The following is a 24965-nucleotide window of genomic DNA, read 5'->3' as shown; positions in this document are numbered from 1 at the left end:
GTTGATGGTGGTAATATTGCAGGAAGTACAGATGCAGTAAAACAGTAAACAAGCAGCGATAGCAGTATTTAGGAACAAGGCCGGCCTAGGGATCATACTTTCACTAGTGGACACTCTCAACTTTGATCACATAACAGAATAAATAGATAAATGCTAGACTCTACACTCTCTTGTTGGATGATGAACACCACTAACTGTGTAGGATTACACGAACCCTCAATGCCGGAGTTAACAAGCTCCACAATATTCGATGTTCATATTTAAATAACCTTAGAGTGCATGACAGATCAACATAACCAAACCAAGTACTAACATAGCATGCACTACTGTCACCTTCACACTACGAAAGGAGGAATAGATCACATCAACACTATCATAGCAATAGTTAACTTCATAATCTACAAGAGATCACAATCATAGCCTACGCCAAGTACTACACGATGCACACACTCGTCACCATTACACCGTGCAGGAGGAATAAACTACTTTAATAACATCACTAGAGTAGCACGCAGATATATTGTGATACAAAACACATTGCAATCATAAAGAGATATAAATAAGCACTTCACTATGCCATTCATAACGGTGAATAAGTATTCTGTGAAATATAGCCTAAGAGACCCACACGGTGCACACACTTGTCACCTTTACACACGTGGGACAAGGAGTCTCCGGAGATCACATAAGTAAAACCCACTTGACTAGCATAATGACATCTAGATTACAAGCATCATCATATGAATCTCAATCATGTAAGGCAGCTCATGAGATTATTGTATTGAAGTACATAGGAGAGAGATTAACCACATAGCTACCGGTACAGCCCCGAGCCTCGATGGAGAACTACTCCCTCCTCATGGGAGACAGCAGCGTTGATGGAGATGGCGGTGGTGTCGATGGAGGAGCCTTCCGGGGGCACTTCCCCGTCCCGGCGGCGTGCCGGAACAGAGACTCCTGTCCCCCAGATCTTGGCTTCGCGATGGCGGCGGCTCTGGAAGGTTTCTCGTACCGTCGCTTTTCCGTATCGAAGTTTTAGGTCAGGGACCTTTATATAGGCGAAGAGGCGGCGTCAGAAGGTCAACGAGGCGACGACACAACAGGGGGGCGCGTGCCCCCCTTGGCCGCGCCGTGGTCATGTGTGGTGGGCTTGTGGCCCCCTCCGGCGACTCTCGGGTGTTCTGGAAGCTTCGTGGAAAAATAGGATGCTCGGGCCTTGATTTCGTCCGATTCCGAGAATATTTCCTTACTAGGATTTCTGGAACCAAAAACAGCAGAAAACAGCAACTGGCCCTTCGGCATCTCGTCAATAGGTTAGTTCCGAAAAACGCATAAATATGACATATAATGTGTACAAAACATGTAGATATCATCAATAATGTGGCATGGAACATAAGAAATTATCGATACGTCGGAGACGTATCAGTTCTCCATGAAATTTTCTTGAATTTCATCTCTGTCCATGCTTTCTACAACGACCTGCAAGCTATATATAGGAACCATCATATGATCAAATTAAGGATAATGCAGAAAACTGAAAATGGAGTTACATATGTAGTTCTTAACTAAGGATCGATAATATAGTGCTAAAAGCGAGATAGTGCAGTTACATGCATACATAGATCGGGTTCATGTTTATTTAACCCTAATACATCAATCACTACTACAACCTCTCAACCGCGCCGACCGGGTCCTATAACGCGCCGACCGGGTCCCGAGCCGCGCCGGGTGAACCCCCAAAGCCACGGAACAGGTCACGGGAGCATAGCTAACATGAGATCCCCGCATAACGCTCCATCCGGTCCTATACATGTTGTCTAACGCATACATGTAACGGCGAACGTGCTCGTCCTCCGCCGCAATGCGCTGAGCTACCTCCTCTGGCGGGGCCGGCTCCCTCTGAAACGACCATGGCCCATAAGACCTCCACCATAGAATATCCGGGTCGACGACGGGACCCGGATTCCGCACCAAGGTGCGCGACCCGGAAGCTAAGACCTCCCGAGTGCCACCCCGGCGGAGCCCGGTCCCGGACCTCCCCCAGCCGCTCGCAACTCCTCTAGAAGAGTCAGACCACGGCGCGGCGGCTGTCGCGGCATCGTAGCTACGAAAACAAATCATATATATATGTACCAACGTTAACATATATAAATTAAAAAATAACTTCACTACTTTTATGTTAGTCGGCGCCGGCACTACCATTTGGGGGGCGCCGGCACTACATACTCTATTTTGGGGGCGCCGGCAGGGGCGTCGGCACTACCGTATTTTAGGGGCGCCATCGCGAGCGTGGTGGTTACCGGCGCGGCGGCCCTCATAAACACTAACTATATTTTTCTAACACTAACACTAACTATTTTTCTAACACTAACACTAACTATTTTTCTAACCCTAAACACTAACTATTTTTCTAACACTAACACTAACTAACTATTTTTTCACTAACACTAACTAACTAATTATTCACGAAATTTCTAACTATTTTCACTAACACTAACTAACTATTTTACTAACTAACTATTTTACTAACTAATCTAACAATTAACCTAACAAATTAACTAATCTAACAATTGAATAAAAAAAGGAGAAGAGCGGGGTGGGCGGCGCCGGCGCTTACCGGCGGATCGAGGTGGCGGCCGGGGGCGCGGCAGACGGCGAGGAGGCGGCCGCGGGGGCGGCAGGTGGCGGGGGCGGGCGGTGGGCGGGCGCGGCTCGGGCGCGGCGGCGACGGCGGGCGCGTGGTGAGGCGGCCGCGCGGTGGAGGCGGCCGCGGCGACGGCGGGCGTGGGCGCGGTGGAGGCGGGCGCGGCGACGGCGGGCGCGGGCGCGGTGGCGACGGCGACGGCGGGCGGTGGCGAATTGGGCAGCCTGGCGGCGTCGTCCGTTCGTCTCCGCGCGATTGATCTCCGTGTGGAGACGAAGGAGCAGTTATATACTGCCCCCCTTTGGTCCCGGTCAAACCGGGACCAAAGGCCAATTTTTTTTAAAAATTTCATTCCCGCCTTATTTCAAATATAAAAAAACACGTACTGGCCACCGCCATGCCACACGTGTCCACCGCCGCCGCCGCCATGTACTGGCCACCGCCGCCGCCGCCACCGCCGCGTGCGGCCACCGCCGCCACCGCCACCGCCGTGTGCGGCCACCGCCACCACCGTCACCGCAGTGTGCGGCCACCACGCGTGCCACACGTGTCCACCGCCGCCGCCGCCATGTATTGGCCACCGCCACCGCCGTGTGCCGGCCACCGCCGCCACCGCCACCGCCGTGTATCGGCCACCGTCACCGCCGTGTGCGGCCACCGCCGCCACCGCCACCGCCGTGTGCTGGCCACCACCATCACCGCCATGTGCGGCCACCGCCACCGTGCCACACGTGTCCCTTCCCCGTGCCACGTGTCCCTCCGCCGTGCCACACGTGTCGCTCACCCGTCGACGCCGTCGTGCGGCGTGTAGCCACCGCTTCCACGTGCCTCACCCCGCCGACGCCGGCGTGCGGCGTGTGTAGCCGTGGCTTACACGTGCCATGCCCCGCGTGCGCTATATAGAGCGACGAGTGCGGGCGCAACCACACGTCGCCACCGCCTCCGCTCATTCATCTCCGGGATGCCTCCACGTCGTCGAGGAGCGTCCGGTTTCCGTGGCGTTCGAGTGCGTCCGAGCGGTAGGTTCACCGCCGAGATACGCGCCGGTGGCTTCCGCCTCACCCTCGGCACGTACAACACGCCGGAGCTGGCGGCACGCGCTTACGACGCGGAAGCGTGGCGCTTTCGGCGGCCAGGGCGAGACATGAACTTCCCGGATGTTGAATCGCTAGAGGAGGCGGAGTTCCTCGCGCCGCCGCCATGCCTCATCCACGACGAGGACCATCGCCGGCACCGCCAGGTGCAGCGCAGGATCGCCATCGCCGAGCGCGACGAGCAGTTGATGCGCCAGTGGAGGGCGCAGTTCCCCAACGATGCCGACAACACCGACGCGTTCTTTGCTAACCTTAGGGCACAACGCAGGTCCGACGGGCGCCACCGTCGGGCCGTCGCCGCCTTCGAGCTCGAGAACCCGAATACAACTTGGACCGAAAACGACCCTCGGTGGGAGGACATTTGGACGGAGACAACCTCCGACGACGAGTAGAGACTAGACTAGTAATTTATCTATTTTATTGTAATTTCAATAAAGTCGTTGTCGGTTCTATTAGTTTAAATTTAGTTTATAAAGTCGATGTCGGTTGGTTTTGTTCAATAAAGTGGTTGACACGAAATTTATTACGATTGAACTGAAATTAAAGTACAGAGCTCCTCGGAGAAAAGTTTCCCGCCACATACATGGAATTAAAGTACAGAGCTCAACTGAAAATTAATTAAGATACATCGCCAGATTCGACTGTTCTAGTCATTCAGTCATACTCGAGCCTAGCCCTATAGTACTTGCCACTGTAGTCGTCGTAGTCGCCGTCATCATCATCGCTGGCATCGGGGTCGCGGTAGTCGAACCTCGACGGGACAGCACGCGTGGGCTAGGACTGAGGGTAGCGCAGGCGGGGGCCACGGTAGGCCATGACGCCCTGGAGAGTCCGGCCGCACCACCACAGCCGACGGCCGGCCTCGTTGAAGTCCGAAGGAGGCGGGCCGCCCTCCTCGTGCCTGGCAAGCGCCCTCTCACGCCGATTGATGAAGAAGCTTTCCCAAGTCGGGAGGTAGTCGGGATGCCACCGGGGATTCCTCCGCCGCTGCGGCGTGAGCTCGAAGTAGTAGTGGTTCGTGATGGCCATCTCGCGCGCCACACCTAGAGGGACAGGGAGGGACCGGTACGCCTCCGACGCTCGAGCAACCAGCCGGTCGGGACACGGTAGCCCGGCGGGCGAGGGGTAGTTCGACGCGCAAAGCGCCTCCGCCTCCCGGAGGGTTAGAGATACGATGGAAGCCATGGGACGAGTGATGAGGTTTGCGAGATATGAGTCTAGATGTGATATGTAAATGGAGGCCAAGCCTACATATATATATAGTGAAAAAAATGGCGGGAGGACAGAGGCGGGAAGCAGTGGAAAGCGCGGGAAGAAAAATAAGGTGGGAACGCAGTGGAAAGCGCGGGAAGAAAAATAGGCGGGAACGCAGTGGCGCCGAAAACATTAGTCCCGGCTGGTGGGTACAACCGGGAGTAAAGATCATTTTTTTGTCATATCTAACAAAACTGTCGGTGGGATAAAGACGTGTGGGTCCTTTAGTCCCGGCTGGTGGGTACAACCGGGACGAAAGATCCTTTTTTTGTCATCTAACAAAACTGTCGGTGGGATAAAGACGTGTGGGTAACCTTTAGTCCCGGCTGGTGGGTACAACCGGGACGAAAGATCCTTTTTTTGTCATCTAACAAAGCTGTCGGTGGGATAAGGACGTGTGGGTAACCTTTAGTCCCGGCTGGTGGGTACAACCGGGACTAAAGATGTCGGCGAGGATAAGAACGCATGGGTGGACGCACCTGCTCGATGAGATAAAGCATGTAGCGCACGACGCCCGTCGAGTAGAAGCGGTGTTGTGCCTATAAAAGGAGCATCGATACGGCTTGCCAAGCGGATCAACAAGCCAAGCGAGAGATTCATTCCCATGGATTGGAAAATCTCCCGTGGCGCAGCTTCTCGAAGATGTTGTTGGTGCACACGCCCTACGGCATCTTCGGAAGCCGCGCCTCGGAATTTTTTCCCCGCAAGCCCGTGAACGACTACATCTCCTCTAACGGTGTTGGGGAAAGGGTTGGGAAATCTCCCGTGGCGCAACTTGTCGAAGATGTCGTTGGTGCACACGCCCTACGGCATCTTCGGAAGTTGCTCCTCGGAATTTGTTCCTGCAAGCCCCTGAACGACTACATCTCCTCTAATAGTGTTGGAGAAAGGGTTGGGAAATCTCCCGTGGCGCAGTTTCTCGAAGATGTTGTTGGTGCACACGCCCTACGGCATCTTCGGAAACTGCGCCTCATAATTTTTCCCCTGCAAACCCGTGAACGACTACATCTCCTCTATATATATGGTACAAAAAGCCAACCACATCTCCACTTTTCATATCTTACATACAGTTAAATGATTACACAAAAATAAATGGGAAATTGATTGCCATGTTGAGATACTCATTTGTGCCATGGAGCATCTTCATCATTTAATCTTCTTCAGCCTTAACCATGGAGCATCTTCATCATTTAACTTGATGCTTGGATCAATGTTCACTCTGAAGGGTGGAATTTCATCAAACTTATTATAATCTTCTGACATGTCTGTCTTGTCCTCCACTCCCACGATGTTTCTTTTTCCGGAAAGAACTATGTGGCGCTTTGGCTCATCGTTTGATGTATTTGTTTCCTTATGTTTCCTTTTTCTTGGTTTGCTAGACATATCCTTCACATAGAAAACCTGGGCCACATCCTTGGCTAGGACGAATGGTTCGTCTCTATACCCAAGATTGTTGAGATCCACCGTTGTCATTCCATACAACTTGTCTACCCGAACCCCGCCTCCTGTTTTGTTGACCCATTTGCACCTAAACAAAGGGACCTTAAAAGAAGGTCCATAGTCAAGTTCCCATATATCCTCTATGTAACCATAATATGTGTCATTTGGGCCTTCATTCATTATTGCATCAAATCGGACACCACTGTTTTGGTTGGTGCTCTTTTTATCTTGGGCGATTGTGTAAAATGTATTCCCATTTATCTCGTACCCTTGGAAAGTAACTACGAGTCGAAGATGGTGTCCGGGACGACAAGTACGAGCTGATCTTCAATATCTTTGTTATTCAGGGAGATGTTTTTGCAACCAACCGCCGAAAGTCGACATGTGTTCACGTCTAATCCAATCGTTCGACCGCCCCGGGTTCTGGGAGCGTAGAAAGTTCTTGTGGTCACCGATATACGGAGCCACCATGGTGGAACTTTGTAGAACTGTGTAGTGTGCTTGAGTCAAAGAAATCCCGTCCCTACATATCATTGATTTCCTTCCTAGCGTGCCTTTTCCACTTAGTCTCCCTTCATGCCGCGATTCAGGAACACCAATCGGCTTAAGGTCGGGAATAAAGTCAACACGAGAATTCAATGACCCCTCTCGTTCCATAGCCCTTGGAGATGCTTCCTTCCGGCCTAGCACGGTTATGAACATATTTCTTCAAGACTCCCATGAACCTCTCGAAGCGGAACATATTGTGTAGAAACACAGGACCGAGAATGGAAATCTCATCGACCGGGTGAACGAGGAGATGTGTCATAATATTGAAGAAGGATGGTGGGAACACCAGCTCAAAACTAACGAGACATTGGACCACATCATTCTGCAACCTCGGTAGAATTTCTGGATTTATTACCTTCTGAGAAATTGCATTGAGGAATGCACATAGCTTCACAATGGGCAGTCGAACATTTTCCGGTAGAAGCCCCTCAATGCAATCGGAAGCAACTGTGTCATTATCACGTGACAGTCATGAGACTTCGGGTTCCGGAATGTTTTCTTCTCCATATTTATTATTCCCTTTATATTGGAGGAGAAGCCGGACGGGACCTTGATACTGCGTGGACATTCAAAAAATATTTCCTTCTCTCGCTTTTGTAAGAGCGTAGCCGGAGAAATGACGTCCTTTAACTCTCTCATGCAGCTTTTTGGGGTCTTTCCAACGTTGTCTGGTCCTCCCGTGCTTCCGGTGTATCTTTTGTCTTCCCGTACACGCCCGTAAAGCCTAGCGAGGTTAACGCAAAGATTCTTCGTCACGTGCATCACATCGATTGAAGAGCGGACCTCTAAGACTTTCCAATATTCTAGCTCCCAAAAAATAGATTTCTTCTTCCACATGGGCGCGTGTCCGGCATCGTCATTCGGAACTGCACCGTCCGCCGAGACCCTTTCCAAATATTACATCTAGATCATTGACCATACCAAATATATCAACACCATCACGATGGGAGGCTTCCTCCGGTGATCAGCCTCACCGTTGTAATGCTTGCCTTTCTTTCTTACGGGATGGGTAGTCCTAAGAAATCGACGATGCCCCGTGTACACGACCTTCTCGACCTTTTTCCAAATAATCACCTTCGAGCTCATGTAAACGGTGCGTGCATGCATTGTATCCCTTGTTTGACCGTCCCGAAATGTTACCAAGAGCAGGCCAGTCATTGATGGTTACGAAAAGCATTGCTCTTAGGTCAAATTCCTCCCGCTTGTGCTCGTCCCACACACGTACACCTGCTAGGGACCACAGCTTGTAGAAGTTCTTCGACTAATGGCTTCAGGTACACATCAATGTCGTTCCCGGGTTGCTTCGGGCCTTGTATGAGCACCGGCATCATAATGAACTTCCGTTTCATGCACAACCAAGGAGGAAGGTTATATATACAAAGAGTCACGAGCCAGGTGCTATGGCTGCAGCTCCGCTCTCCAAAAGGATTCATGCCATCTGTACTTAGACCAAACCTTAAGTTCCTTGCATCGTGTGCAAAGTTTGGGAACTCTCTATCGATTTTTCTCCATTGGGATCCATCAGCAGGGTGCCTCAACATCACGTCTTTCTTACGGTCTTCTTTTTGCCATCGCAACAACCTAGCGTGCTCTTTATTTCTGAACAAGCGTTTCAGCCGTGGTATTATAGGAGCATACCACATAACCTTGGCAGGAACCCTCTTCTTGGGGCGCTCGCCCTCAACATCACCAGGGTCATCTCGTCCGATCTTATACCGCAATGCAGTGCACACCGGACATGCATCCAAATTCTCGTACTCACCGCGGTAGAGGATGCGATCATTAATGCATGCATGTATCTTTTGCACATCTAATCCTAGAGGGCGGACAATCTTCTTCGCTTCGTACGTACCGGCGGGCAATTCGTTACCCCTTGGAAGCTTCCTCTTAATTATTGTCGGCAACTTTCCAAATCCCGAGTCGGTGACATCGTTCTCTCGCCTTCCATTGCAACAATTCCAAGTGTGTTGCCTAGCTTTTTATGGCCATCTTCGCAAGTTGGGTATAACAATTTGTTGTGATCTTCTATCATCTTGTCGAAGGCCAACCTTTCCTTTTCAGTTTCACATTCTCTCCTTGCATCGGCAATGGCCCGACCAAGATCATCATCGCAGTGCTCATCCGGTGCCTCTTGATCTTCTACTTCATTGTCTTCATTGCCTTCTCGCAGTATCATCGTATTCAGGGAAATTGGGATAACCGTCATCATCCTCTTCCTCTTCTTCATTGTCTTCCATCATAACCCCTCTTTCTCCGTGCTTGGTCCAACAATAGTAACTGGGCATGAAACCGGATCGCAGAAGGTGGCTGTGAATGAGACTCGAGTGAGCGTAATTTACTGTATTTTTGCAGTTCACACATGGACAATACATGAAGCCACCATGTTTGTTTGCCTCCGCCACGGCCATAAAATTATCCAGGCCCGAAGTGAACTCGTCAAACCGTCGGTCAATGTACATCCATTGCCGATTCATCTGCATGATATAATTTAGCTGATCAAAACCATTACGGAACATCACGATGTATATATACACATGCATTTTATCAATTACAGATGAAAAGGATAAAGTTGTTAACCTCGATGAAGAAGAAAAAAACAAGTTAAGTGTGGCTTGATTTGTGTAAACTCAAGTGGCAAATCCTCTTAAGCATTTCATCAAACACCTCTTGTGCATGTGAAGAAGAGAGGAGAGCAATACACCCCTCTTGTGAAGAAAGTGAAAAAATGGCCAAGTGTGGCTCACACTTGGGCAGGGCAAGGTAATATAGCCAGATTGGGGACCTTGTCCCGGTTTGTAACACAAACCGGGTCCAGAGGGGGGGGCTTTGGACCCGGTTTGTATTACAAACCGGGACTAAAGGTTTCCCACGCCTGACACGGCCTGCCGCGCCCTGCCGTGGACCCTTTAGTCCCGGTTTGTATTACAAACCGGGTCCAAAGGGCCACTACCGGACAAGCTCTGGGCTAGTGGGGTCGCCCTGGGCAAAACGAACCGGGACCAATGCCCACATTAGTCCCGGTTTGGTTCTGCACTGGGACATTTGGTTGGGACCAAAGGCCTCTTCTCCACTAGTGCATGCTGCGAACTCTTATATATGCAACATTTATTCTTATAGTTTTGGATTACTTCTTCAAATTCAAATACTTTTCATGTTTAAAGTTTTGTCTGATTCGAAAGTTCAGTTATTCAAACTTATACATATTTTAAAAAAGAACTTAGTTTTTGCGCAAATAAAAGATCTTTAGTCCCAAATGTGCTCGGCTTGCCGGTCCCACCGCTGACCCTTTAGTTTCAGTTGGTCTCATCAACCGAGCCTAAAGGTCTTAATCGAACCGAGATTAAAGGTGGCCGCTCGTCCTAGCCGTTGGAACCGGAACTATTGCTAACAATAGTCCCGATTCAAAACATGGCAGGGACTAAGAGCATCTCCAGCTGTCTCCCCGACGAGACCCCCGGCAGTCTTTTTTTTTATACATCCGGACGGCGTTATTCGGCCCAGCCGCGCTCTCGACTCCTTGTGTTCGTCAGACACGCCCTACAGGTGTTCGTCCAATTGTCTGGCCGGACATGGACTCCGACGAGGAGGAGCAGATGTTCGCCGAGCTTTTTGAAGAAGAAATGGCCGCCGCCGCCCAAGACGGGGAGCACATGTTGATCCTAGCTTGCCTGTCCGGCTTGTACGCCGAGTCGGCCATTGGTCGCCGTGGTGGGTTGGCACCAGGTCGCCGGAAGTACAAGCCGATGCAGCGAACGGAGGGCTACTGCATGCTCTACGCCGACTACTTCGCCGATGACCCATTGTATGGTGAGGCTGTTTTTAGGCGTCGTTTCAGGATAAGCCGGAAGCTCTTCCTGAGAATTGTGTATGCCCTTCGGGAGTACGACTCCTATTTCAGATGCAACTTGGATTGCACTGGCATGGCAGGGTTTTATGCCCTCCAAAAGTGCACGGTGGTTGTGCGGATGCTGGCATATGGAGTCCCTGGTGATTCTACCGATGACTATCTTTGGAGTCCACCGTCCTTGATTGTTTCTACCGGTTCTGCAGGGCGGTGATAGCAGTGTTCGGGAACATCTACTTGAGATCACCCACTGTCGAAGACACTGCTAAAATCCTCGCTGTCAATGAAACTCGAGGATTTCCAGGGATGCTTGGAAGCATTGAGTGCATGCATTGGAAATGGAAGAACTGTCCACTTTCCTGGTAGGTAATGTACAAGGGTTACAAAAAAACTACACTGTGATACTTGAGGCAATGGCTACCCATGATCTCTGGATTTGGCACTCCTTTTTTGATATGCCGGGATCCAACAACGACAACAAAATTTAGGGGTTGTGTTTGGAGGACACGACTGGCCAGAACCAGCGCAGATGCGTTGTTAGTGAGTCGAAAAAATTAAAGGCCAGGCGACACAATTCGTTGCCAAGGGGATTGTTTCCATGGTAATTGCCAAGGCTAGCTAGCACCTGGGGAAGACCCCTTTCAGTTCCGGAAGCAAACTTCCTCGCCAAAAATACGCCGCACTTTCTCGGCTCGGTGTGCTGAAAGTTGAGCGAGCGTGCGTCAGGTTCTGTTCGTCCCAAGAACCATACCTGAAGCGCCTATCCACTCATTCCCGGCATGCTCGAAGCAGCCAAGAAATATCCACCAACCACGCGAGCTGCAATGGTGAGCCTGCGACAGATATGTCTCGCAGTGAAAATCGGCGTCAGTGTGTTTGTAGCCGTCGAACCACATCAAACTATGTATTACATCGGTCGTAAATTTAGAGGTTGTATAATGTAACCTCGAATTATTTTCACTAAAGGGGTGGTGGCGCAGTTGGCTAGCGCGTAGGTCTCATAGCTATCAGCGAGTGATCCTGAGGTCGAGAGTTCGAGCCTCTCTCACCCCACCTCATCTAAAGGTATGATTGTTGCACCCCCATGGGGCTCTCACAGCGATTTCAGCTTCGTGGCCGTTGGATCTTGCTAGCTGGGTTCACTTAGTCGATCTCGTCCATTCATTCCGGGCCAGACCTTCCTAGATGAAGCCATGTAACAGCCAATTTCTACCCGCCTCCTTCTGTATTTGGGACCCGCAGCTCGTCCGGTCCACTCGTCAGTCGCTTGGGTGGGTTTCCAGTTAGTTACGTGTGGCTGCGGGCGTAAGTCTCATAGCTATCAGCGAGTGATCCTGAGGTCGAGAGTTCGAGCCTCTCTCACCCCACCTCATCTAAAGGTATGATTGTTGCACCCCCATGGGGCTCTCACAGCGATTTCAGCTTCGTGGCCGTTGGATCTTGCTAGCTGGGTTCACTTAGTCGATCTCGTCCATTCATTCCGGGCCGGACCTTCCTAGATGAAGCCATGTAACTGCCCAATTTCTACCCGCCTCCTTCGTATTTGGGACCCGCAGCTCGTCCGGTCCACTCGTCGGCCGCTTGGGTGGGTTTCCGGCTAGTTACGTGTGGCTGCGGGCGTAAGGGGTTGGCTGCCCACCCAATCCCCACTCACGTTTCTCTCTCCCCCAATCCCCACTCACGGTTCCTCTTCCCCAATCCCCATGGTTCTTCTCCCAATTCCTCAACCCTAGGCCAATCCCGACCCCGCCGCCGCCGCGCTCCTGCCCCTCTCTCGTTCCTCGGCTCCAATGGAGCGAAGCCGGCGACGCGACGCCTCCTCCCCTTTCCACGGTTCCTCGAGCAGGCGCGCACGCGAGCGTGCAAGGGCATGCGGGGCGGGCTGGTGACCAAGGCGAGGCCAGCAGGTGACGGTGGTGAGGGGCCTGTGCGCGGCGGGCTGCTGCTGTGCTCCGCCTCTCCATCCCCCCATCGAGGCGGAGGACGACATGGCATCTCGCGCGCCTCTCCTCCCTCACGGCGCCGCTGATCCCCGCTCCGGCTCCTCCCCTGGCGCGGGCGACCTCCGGCAGGCGCCGCCGGCGCGGGCAAGGGGCGGCGCGACCGGTCCTTGTAGGGGCGGCGTGGGAGGCAGCGAGGGCGACCTCCGCAGGCCATCGAGCGCGCGGGGAGGGCGTCGACGTGCTCTCTCGCGCTCCCAGCACCTCCGAGCTCGTCAGGCAAGAGGGGCTGCTGGAGCTCCGCCCTCGACGGCGATGGCGGACAGCGACGGCGATGGAGCGGCCTGCGAAGGCGCGCGGGGGCGCTGGCAGCGCCTCGACGTACCGCCTTCCGCGTCGAGCTTCACCTTGATCTTGCGCCGTCATCCTCACCGGGAGCAGCGCCGCCTCCGCTTCGCGCGGCCAACCTTCAAACCCATCCCTTTCACCCTCTCCCCGCCAAGGTCATACTCGACCAACACAAGCCAGGTAAGGGCACTCGTAGCCTCCTGTGTAATTTTTCTGCTGTTGATTTGTCTCCTCCCCTCTCCCATCCACTCCCCATAATTTCTCAGATTTGCTTGTGTAGATGTTTTGTATCTATGCATATAAGGTATTTGAGTAAAATCCAAGCACTGCAGGTACAGATTGGTTCTTTTTATGCCATATTGTATACCGTGAGAGATTATCACTGTCATCATGGCCCCAGCTTCTACAAACAGGAGCTCCTCGACGCCTCTCTTAGTCTTTGATACCATGTCTCGACATGACTTTTGCATATGCAGGTTACATACTCTCGTGATAAGTTTTTAGCTCCATTCTTTCTCACATGTCATGAATCCAGATTGGTTATTTGGCTGTTTTTTTGTGCATGATTTTTGTTCAGAAGTTCCTAATTGTTTGATCCAAGTGGACCTTTTCCATTTGTATTTGAGAGCTTCATTCTTCTCTGAAATTTGTTGCAAGTATCATTTACATCATGTCCCATACAGTTTTGTTGTACCGCTTAATGTGTTGGAAAGTTTGGCTCGTGAAATATATTTAGTAGTCATATTTTCACGTGCACGGATGAATCTCTCTCCTTTGAAGATGGCTATGAAGAAAAGAACTAATCAGTTGTAGGATGGTTACATTACCACATGGGAGAGAATATGTTTGTTGTTGTGATGTGCGCAAGTCCAGCGTTAATTTATGATTATGGTGAGTTCCATCTTTTCAATGCTTGTCATCTCTGAAATTACATACAATTTGTTCCCTAATACAGTAATACTGTACAAATTTAGAAAGCGGCTGACATATGATTTCTTCCTGGGTGTTTACATAAGATTATCCATGCAACTTTGAGGATTGTTTACCTTTTGCAGACCAATTTATATTTGTTAAAATTTTAGATCTAATTTTATTGTTAATTCTCTCTGCTATATGGCAGGTATACATGCATGATCTATTTAGAAAAATGGTTATTTGCTTGGCCACCGAGGCCATGCTGCTGCTGCGCTCTATCTTGGTGATATTTAATTTTGTTAAAGTATGATAATTTTTCCCTCTTGGTGGATATTTAATTTTGTTCGGGTCATTTGATTACAGAGACTTATTTATTATTGTAAAGGATTTTCCCAGAAATTTGCCCTCCAAAGTGATAATTTGCCTTGAATGTAATTAAATATTGTTCACCATCTAATATGTTTTGTACTGGATATGGCAGATACACATCTGCACAGGAGATAAATGATAGCCTTATGGACTACCCCCTATGAATGTATGCTCTAACTCCAATCAATGATCTGCCAAGGCCTTCTGACCTGCTGACATGTACTTATATGGTTTCAGAAATATAATGTCTATACCTGACCTATTCTTTATATTTCTGCTGATGTTTGCATCAAGGCCTTCTGACAAAGATTGAACTTATATTTCTGAAGTTTATATTACAGTATGGTCAGGTATAGACAGTAGATGAGAGCATGCACATCTAGATGAAAGTTTCAGGTTTGGTCAATAGCATGAATTACAATCCGGTAATTCAATCATTAAGATTCGTGAATCATGGTTGTTATTTTGTACAAGTTTTGCATTCTCCAATTTATGGGGATCCCCTTTGAGAAACTTCTTTGCCCTATTTTATTTTTCAGGTGCATAAAAAGAATTACAATGAATGGTTATTCAGATATGACCCTTCAAAGCTATTGATATTCGTATAGGTAAATGGGCGACCTAATTATAATTTTACTTATATGTTATTATTTCTTCACTTACGAGCTTTATGAGCTCTTCCTATCTATATGCTAGCTTATCTGTATCACGAGTTTGTTACTAGAGCAATTTCTGACCTGTTTGTATAGTTTATATAAGTAGCTCACGCCTTAGTTTGAATTTTGATTGAGAATAAGTTGGCATATAATGTATTTGGGGTTAGTTGCGCCTCTCTACCGCTGCTGCTCCCCAACCTGTTGTCCCCCTTGACTGCAGAGACAAATAGCACATCTCTTTCACCATTCCCCTCATCTCTGATTATTTTCAGACCTGATTTACCTGGTTGTTACCTAGATATGGTTATTGGTTGCCAAAATCATTGATTGTTTGTGTTCTAGATCATACATAAATGTGGGCTCTATCAGCTGGATAATACTGAACTGATGGATCTTCCATTTCTCTATCGTTTTAGGTACGTTGTTTAAGTACGTAAAGTGTTTTAAGTACGAGAAAGTGGTTGGTATTTGTTTCCTATTTTGGTACAAGAAAAATCTTCTAACTAATTCTCTCGTACAATCTTGCATGTTGTGTATTACATTTCAAGCATATATAATGTCAATGATATACTATGTTTTCGGGACACCATATTTCTTTGTATGCCATGCTCAAAGGCATATATTATTTCTCCGACTTGGTTTCGACATGGTGGAAGCAAAGTCAAGCTAGATATGCATGTGTCGACGAGGTGACAAGCTATCTCTTGGTTTAATGCAAATATATTTTCTCCTTTCCCCCTACTATAATCGACTCAAAAAATACATTCAGGCTGCCGTTGTTAAACTGAGACACCTCATGCAATTTATCGGGAGGATGAACTATTGCCTAAATTATCTCGAGACCAACTTAAGTACAGGGAATGATCCAAGTTTCCGTTGCACACGTAATTGAAAATCTATCATGGAATTACTGGAACTGACCATGGGTCTTTCTTCCTATTTTCCAACTCCATTGGCTTGCTTATTTCTTTGCCTTCTGCCTTACACTTCTTTCTTAGTTTGGCTCTATCTAGCTACTAGCCAATGCACTCGATTTAGGTTGTTTGTTCTCGCAATGTTTTCTCTTCTTCTATTTACTTTTTACCTCGCATTTCTTTTGTAATTTGAATCTTTTCGGTGGCTTATGCGTAGGTTTAGGTTAGTCACTCTAATATGTCGATTCTCCGCATTCTCCAGGATGCAATTTCTACCAGTTGTTCATGCCTATTGGAACCGATCGAAAATATTATGCTGTCAAAACCTAGGAAAGTGGCAATGCAAGCAATCTGAGTGAAAGAATTCATACCTCGAGGGTCTCGGAGGAATGTTGTTGTGCGCATATCCCGGATCCGGGAGAACATGGATCAAGAACAAAATGTCTCTGAACTAGGGTTCATTATTGTGGAGCAAACTGGTACCTTCTGAACATTGAGATACTCGATCCCTCCATCATTACCTACACATGAGGTCCATGAGTTAGCAACTTAGCATGGCCTTATCATCAAATTATTTATCCATACTAACTCATCCTTTAGATAACGAAAACTATAACAAGCATATATCATCAAAGCTCCTTTATATATCATCGAAAACATGGATGAAGTGCAAATTTTTCAACATGGACAATTTACTCTAGATACTGGATATGAATGGTACAAGAAAGGTACATCTCATTTAATTAAATAGTGGATGAGCAAACTATTTGTTTTCATATGTGGTAGGATGTCCGTTAGTTCATATTGGAAAGATGTATATAAAGGTTGAGTGTTCTACTCCGCACTTCATAAGCTAATCAAAGGATGCATACTTATCTTTGGAATGCTAGCTTAATAGTTAGTGTCTTTATGCGACCAGTGTATTAGTATGTCCTGAAAGAAGAGCAGAAACCACTCTTATTTATGATTTTATTGTTTTTACTCTGTAATGTCTTGCTTGGTTTGCGAAGTAACAAAATTCTTTATGGTTAAAAAAAGAATTCATCAACTCTGTTTTTCCACACCTCGGTCTGCTTCATATGAATACAGATAAATGGGATACACACAGTTTTGGATATTTAGTTTCTCCATTTTGTTGTTTGCTAAATTCTGGGTTGTGATTTTGTTGTCCAATAAAGCGTATACTGATGCATGAAATACTTATGCTCCAGACCAGGGTTCTTGCACATCAGTAAGCACTAAGAATTATTCATCTTGTTCTCTTCGAAGAAAAAATACCTACTTATTTCGTGTACCTGCGTATTACCTGCTTATATATGTGCTAAAATTACAATGGATTTTGTCGGCCATTGCTGAGTGTAGTAGAGTTCTCTACATTCTCTAAGTATACTTGTTCGTTGACCGTTTATCGTCGATTCTCTAAGATGAATGGACATCCCCAAAATGGCCATGAGATTTTGTCTAATCGGGTGGATGGAACAACCGGATGTATTTCATAAGTATGGAGGGAAGAGTAATAGCTTCTTTCAACAAGTTTGCCTAGAATGCAAAGATAAAGTTAGATCCCATGTGGATGACGAGGCTCTAAGCTACTCCTCGTTTCCACCTGGTAACTTATCTTTTACCGAACAACTATTATGGTTCCTGCATTGGATGTTTATCTATTATTTATCATAAGCATTCCATTAGTTTACTTACGGGATTGTATTTCCTTCTATATTTATACTTGTTTTTCATGTGTCGTGCAATGATAGGTTGAGAAGCCAACCTTACAATTTTATGGTCTTCTAAAGGGGTTTTTGGGCACTTGTTTATGTCAGCAGAGGCTGTTCACATATTCAGACTACGCAACTTTGGAGAAGAGATGAATGGTACTTATCCGGTATATTTTTTTCAGTTCTGAAAGAAGAAACTATCCGACATGATTTATTTGCAGACTGTGCATGTCACTTGAAGCATTGGTTTATCTATAGGCATCTCCACCGCGTTAATCAAGAGAGGTTTGAACTGTAGGTATGCGTTTTACGTTGTTTTCTTACCGGACTCATGGTGTGCAAGCTAGGTATCAAGTCCTTGTAGTTCCACACTTCGCTTGACGGCCAAGACCCAAAGATAGTCCAAAATTTCTTAACAAACCAATGGATCAGCTATCACTCATGGTCAACATTGTATGTTATGTTCAAATCAACATGACCAATTATGCACAAAAAGAAGTAAGAATAGAACTGTCAGCTAGAGCTGCAACACAAGAAACAAAGGGGAAATACCTGATTAGTTTCACATGTTAATTACATTGTTTTAGGCTACACTGAAGTTGCAAATACTATTAGTTTGTTGACTTAGACTTTGATTTAGCAAAAGTGGTGTCAGATAATTAATAATACCTTGTCATGGAAGCCATAATTATTTGGCAAATGATTCTGCATATAATTTTTTTGTTTTCCTATGTGAATCGCTGGTTTTAGTGCCATCCAAATGTCAACTATCATTGTTTACCTATATTTGGAGCTATACAGTTTTTATATGTTTTAGTGTCCTTTAAATTGTAGCATCGTGTTCTTCTAATGCCGCCTGAGTTATTCAAATTTGTTGAACATTACTGTTGTGCTATTATATTGATTAGTCCGCTTACGGATATATCATGCAAGTGAAGATATGGCTGATGACCTAGCTAGAATGTTGGCGTTCTCGGCCTCGTCGACACCTGTCGGAACCGAGGAATATGGCCCGAGAAATCAGAAATGGATAAACATATATGCCACAACGTATGGCAATGCTGGTCACACAGGGCGTCCTTGACTATGCAAGTTCAAATATTCATTTTTTGCTACTACTCGAGTTGTCTCCTACCGCTTCATACAATAAATCAGAGAGGATGTTGATGCTGGATATAAGTGAGTCACTATTGTTTATCACAAGTCACCAGATCTATATGTATAATATCCCCACTCTGTAATAAAGTATGGGATGCTTTTCCATTTACTGCAAATTGACCTTGTGATATCACAAGGTTGAAACGTTGTCGACTGACTAATATTCAAGCAGAGGGGTTTCTGCAGACAATGAATCACTTGGTACATCTTTTCTGGAACATTGTTGTACTATTTTCATGTTTGAACAGACTGTTCTTGACACTGCAAGTGTAAGCAGTTTTTTAAATTTCATCTTTGTTCGTTTAAAGAAGCAGATTGGTTTCATAAAAAATAAGAGTGAGCTGGTTTGCATTGATACATATGATTGTTGATTTCGTTTTATCTTCCAGGTTCTAACGTCGTGGAATTTTGAGCATATTTTCGTGAAAACTTGGTTCATTATGTTATGCATCTACTATGCAGATACTTGTGTCTTGCGGAAGTTTCAGAGAAAAAACATACTTTTATGTCTGATCGTAGCTTGAGACGCATCTATAACATGTGACATCAATGGAAAGAACAAGCCTGTACCTGTAGTGTTGCTGCTGTAGCCAAGAAATCTCTGTATTCATTAAATGTAGTGCTTTCTTTAGGAGCAACATCTGAAATCCGTGTACCCGAGTGTGTAGCCTGTAACTTCAGATCACAAGTTAATGGTTACACATCTGAAGGTTTCCTGGAAATGCTTAACTGCCAAACAGGGCTGTAATTAATGCATAAGTCTAAATAGTGTACAAATTCATGATACACTAATAGGGGATCAGTGGTCGGTAATACAAATACATGATCAGTGTGTGAATTAGAGTATAACCTTATTGGTGAGCATGTAAAGACCAACAACAGCAATATAAAATGTGGAACGGAAGTTGCGTTTCATGTTCAGGTAAAGACATGACTCTGGCAAAATCAGGATACTACGAATAGAGAAAGCTTTGCTCATCTCGCATCAACAAACCGATTTATCAAATCAGTGAAAAAAATTATGAAATATATAACAAAACTGAAAGGTCTAGAAAGCCTTGCAAGGACTGAACAGACTGCTCTTCCTCCAGAGTCTAACCAAACCGACTGACGACAGTTTAATCTCTAGACTCGAGATGCGCCAGAAAGAACTATCAGCACTCACCCGGTGGTCTCAGAGGAGGCGGAAGCGGCGGCCAGGCAGAGCGGCATCCTCTTGGAGGCTTGGGAAGGGATCATGGCGACGGGGAGGAGGACGGCTGGGCGGATCTGCCGGCCCCAGACGAACTAGGCGCGGTTGTGGACGGGGCTGACGCTTGCAGCCACTGGCAGCAGGGACTTGAACGGGTGACCGTGATAGAAGCGGAGCAGGCCTGGAGACACCACCATTGGTGCAGCAGCGTTGGAAGCTTTGGATGGGAGGAACGATGCAAACCCACCATTAGAGCAGCTACCTCCGCCCCAGCACCCTCACGAGGCCGCACGGCGGCGCAATTCCATGGCGGCCTCGGGAAATCGGCGCAATGCCGCTTCTCCCCGCATATTGCTCCCCTTTCGCTATCTTGCCGACGAGGCCAGGCCTTGAACATGGCGACACGAGTTCTAGAGAACGACGAAAAACACATCGCCAAGGAGATGGGAAGCATTGTCGGTTAGCTAGAGAAAAAGAGGGGATTCCCTTCCCAGTATTTGTCGACAAGCTGCAACACTTTAGTTCCTTTTCTACGGCTAGCTCTTTTCGATTCTCCGGTGCTGAACGCAAGAAGAAGTGAATAGTGACCAAGCAAAAAAAGAGGAGAACAACGTATAGACTATTTTATTCAGCCTGCCCCATCAATATGGCCTACCAACGAGAGAAGAAGGCCCAATATTATTACTATAGCTAGGCCACTTTATTATAGATAAAGAATAAAACTGGCCTCCTCCTGTTTCTTTTTCTTCAATTAGTTATTTTTAATATAAACATTCAGCATCCACCAGGCCGACTCACACTTTATTACATGCATGTTGCTTTTTTTAGAAACACACTTCAGACATAGATGCTCACATACATGCACATACACTCACCCCTATGAATGCACACACATCCTACCTCTATGAGGATTGAATCTTGAAATTGACGAAGTCACCACATGCATCTCGCATGTCGACGGGAACTTCGCCTCCCACTCGAATGAATATTTCCGCCTTATGAGACACACGGATGTCAAACCGGGGTTTGAATTCCGGTGCTGCTTGGGGTACAACCACCGTTCTAACCACCCAACCTCAGGTTGGTTCTCTACATGCATGTTGCTTTTGGCATTCTTTTGTGCTCAATTGTCCGTGTACTTCCTTCCATTGAGTTCCATACGACAAAGTTGTTCTTCACTTATAGCTTACATTCACTAGATTCTCATGCACGATTAATATAACGATTTCTGAATCGTTTTTTCGGTGCGGAAGTTAGGAAACATGCGCCAAGGTTGCTAGAAGAAGAACACTATAGAGAAAGAATCTTACTAGAGGCGGGTTTCTTGTTGTGAGGTGCCAGGGATGAGACCGCATTGACCCAATTTGGAACAAATTCCTTATTAACTTGAAGACTTGAGTTTCGGGCTTAAACATTCTGGAAAGCATTTGGAGAAAACAAGAAAGAATTACTTCTCTCAGATCAAGAGCCAACGTAGATAATCGTGATTTTATTGTACCGAACATGAGTTAATCTTCTACTCTTACCATTTTTTATCTTTTATTTTTCGCACATTTAATTGTTGGTTAATTTATCTTCTCATTTGCAACCGTGTTAACATTTGGAGGTGCAAGTATCTATTAGAACTACATTTTGTAAGTGTCGTGGCCTCTAAAGACCATGCTGCAATAATCTTATGCAGATGTTGCTTTTGTTGTTCTTTCCTTACTTCTATTGCTCTTGAAAAGAACCATCCTGTGTTAGTTAATGTAATATATTCCTAAATTCCTCCGATTGTATAGAACCGTTTGCTGCTTCGTTCGTAACTTCATGTGTTTTATCCTAATTTCAACCTATTAATTTTGTTTTGTAAAACCTAAAAAAAAGTTCTATATTTGCACACCTTATTTTCATCGTTGTTAAACTAACTGTAAATCAGCGTGAATTTTACGGGGTCGTGCGCCAAGGCGCACATCTAAATCTAGTTCCAAGTAATGACGAAACGCTCAAGTGGCATCTTTGGGTCGCCACTATGTAGCCTGTTCATTCAGATTCATAGAGCACATCTGAACTTGGTTTTTTTTTATTTAATCCAGCTTCATGTGCAGCGCCGTCATGAAGGTTCCCAGACATTACCTTGTTTCTCCCTCTCTTCGCATACTGGCTCAATGTTTTCAAAAAAAATAATTTGCAAATGATTTTTTTTTCCAAATGAACTTGTAGTTACTCAAAAGAGTTACAGGGATGAGTTCTAGCATAATTACACACAAATGACTGTTTTTAAAATCCATGACAAGTCCTTTACTTCATGCGTTATTATTGATACTAGTAAATAACCGTGCTTCGCCACGGCTCCTAACCTTACACTTGATGTCATCCATGTTATACGGGTGAACAATGCATGTAAATATTGGAGGTATATATAAAAAATAATCTTGGTAGTATTTCAATTTTTTTCTCCAAATGAACTTGTAGTTACTCAAAAGAGTTACACGGATGAGTTCTAGCATAATTACACACAAATGACTGTTTTTAAAATCCATGACAAGTCCTTTACTTCATGCGTTATTATTGATACTAGTGAATGACCGTGCTTCGCCACGGCTCCTAATCTTATATTTGATGTCATCCATGTTCGGGTGAACAATGCATGTAAATATTGGAGGTATATATAAAATATAATCTTGGTAGTATTTAAAACATTTATAGAATAAAACGTGGAACATATATTAGATAAAAACTCAAATACAATACTTTGTCGACGGAGAGAGTAATATTAATATAAAAATAAAGGAGAAAAGTCAATACTTTGTCAAGTTCATAGAGCACATCTGAACTTGGTTTTTTTTATTTAATCCAGCTTCATGTGCAGCGCCGTCATGAAGGTTCCCAGACATTACCTTGTTTCTCCCTCTCTTCGCATACTGGCTCAATGTTTTCAAAAAAAAAATTTGCAAATGAATTTTTTTTTCCAAATGAACTTGTAGTTACTCAAAAGAGTTACACGGATGAGTTCTAGCATAATTACACACAAATGACTGTTTTTAAAATCCATGACAAGTCCTTTACTTCATGCGTTATTATTGATACTAGTGAATGACCGTGCTTCGCCACGGCTCCTAACCTTATATTTGATGTCATCCATGTTCGGGTGAACAATGCATGTAAATATTGGAGGTATATATAAAATATAATCGTGGTAGTATTTAAAACATTTATAGAATAAAACGTGGAACATATATTAGATAAAAACTCAAATACAATACTTTGTCAAGTCATCATTTGTGCGACGGAGAGAGTAATATTAATATAAAAATAAAGGAGAAAAGTCAATACTTTGTCAAGTTCATAGAGCACATCTGAACTTGGTTTTTTTTTATTTAATCCAGCTTCATGTGCAGCGCCGTTATGAAGGTTCCCAGACATTACCTTGTTTCTCCCTCTCTTCGCATACTGGCTCAATGTTTTCAAAAAAAAAATTTGCAAATGAATTTTTTTTTCCAAATGAACTTGTAGTTACTCAAAAGAGTTACACGGATGAGTTCTAGCATAATTACACACAAATGACTGTTTTTAAAATCCATGACAAGTCCTTTACTTCATGCGTTATTATTGATACTAGTGAATGACCGTGCTTCGCCACGGCTCCTAACCTTATATTTGATGTCATCCATGTTCGGGTGAACAATGCATGTAAATATTGGAGGTATATATAAAATATAATCTTGGTAGTATTTAAAACATTTATAGAATAAAACGTGGAACATATATTAGATAAAAACTCAAATACAATACTTTGTCAAGTCATCATTTGTGCGACGGAGAGAGTAATATTAATATAAAAATAAAGGAGAAAAGTCAATACTTTGTCAAGTTCATAGAGCACATCTGAACTTGGTTTTTTTATTTAATCCAGTCTTCATGTGCAGCGCCGTCATGAAGGTTCCCGGACATTACCTTGTTTCTCCCTCTCTTCGCATATCGGCTCAATGTTTTCAAAAAAAAAATTTGCAAATGAATTTTTTTTCCAAATGAACTTGTAGTTACTCAAAAGAGTTACACGGATGAGTTCTAGCATAATTACACACAAATGACTGTTTTTAAAATCCATGACAAGTCCTTTACTTCATGCGTTATTATTGATACTAGTAAATGACCGTGCTTCGCCACGGCTCCTAACCTTATATTTGAAGTCATCCATGTTATACAGGTGAACAATGCATGTAAATATTGGAGGTATATATAAAAAATAATCTTGGTAGTATTTCAATTTTTTTTTCCAAATGAACTTGTAGTTACTCAAAAGAGTTACACGGATGAGTTCTAGCATAATTACACACAAATGACTGTTTTTAAAATCCATGACAAGTCCTTTACTTCATGCGTTATTATTGATACTAGTGAATGACCGTGCTTCGCCACGGTTCCTAACCTTATATTTGATGTCATCCATGTTATACGGGTGAACAATGCATGTAAATATTGGAGGTAATATAAAAAATAATCTTGGTAGTATTTAAAACATTTATAGAATAAAACGTGGAACATATATTAGATAAAAACTCAAATACAATACTTTGTCAAGTCATCATTTGTGCGACGGAGAGAGTAATATTAATATAAAAATAAAGGAGAAAAGTCAACTCTTTCCGCCTCCTCGATCATAAGTCTGTATGATTGAAAAAATATAAATGCCATAATGAAATGAAGAGATAAATATTTATAAGCACAAAGTAATAAGACCGAGAAAAAATAATGTGAGATAATAGTACACTTCTCGCGGTCAAATCCATGGTGAACAACTCAAAAAAGTATCCATGGTGAACTATCACAAAGCCTACATGCTTTTCTGAATCAACAACGAAGGAATATAGTCCGCATTTGCCACCACCTATTATACCACACCTCCCCTATTTGGCGCTCCCCTGGCCTCGGTTATCCATGCCCCATGCGC

The 24965-nt window shown here is 45.3% G+C and overlaps 1 non-coding gene across 1 annotated transcript; it reads left to right on the top strand.

Annotated features, from left to right (window-relative positions):
* The first annotated feature begins 11790 nt into the window (after positions 1-11790).
* TRNAM-CAU lies at positions 11791-11878 on the top strand. Its single transcript is given in 2 exon segments — positions 11791-11828; positions 11843-11878. It is a non-coding gene; the product is annotated as a tRNA-Met (tRNA).
* The last annotated feature ends 13087 nt before the right edge of the window (positions 11879-24965 follow it).

Source organism: Lolium rigidum, chromosome 2, assembly GCF_022539505.1.
Source record: "Lolium rigidum isolate FL_2022 chromosome 2, APGP_CSIRO_Lrig_0.1, whole genome shotgun sequence".
Lineage (NCBI taxonomy): Eukaryota > Viridiplantae > Streptophyta > Magnoliopsida > Poales > Poaceae > Lolium > Lolium rigidum.
The sequence above is the reverse complement of the archived record's forward strand: the minus strand, read 5'-3'. Positions and strand labels throughout refer to the sequence as shown.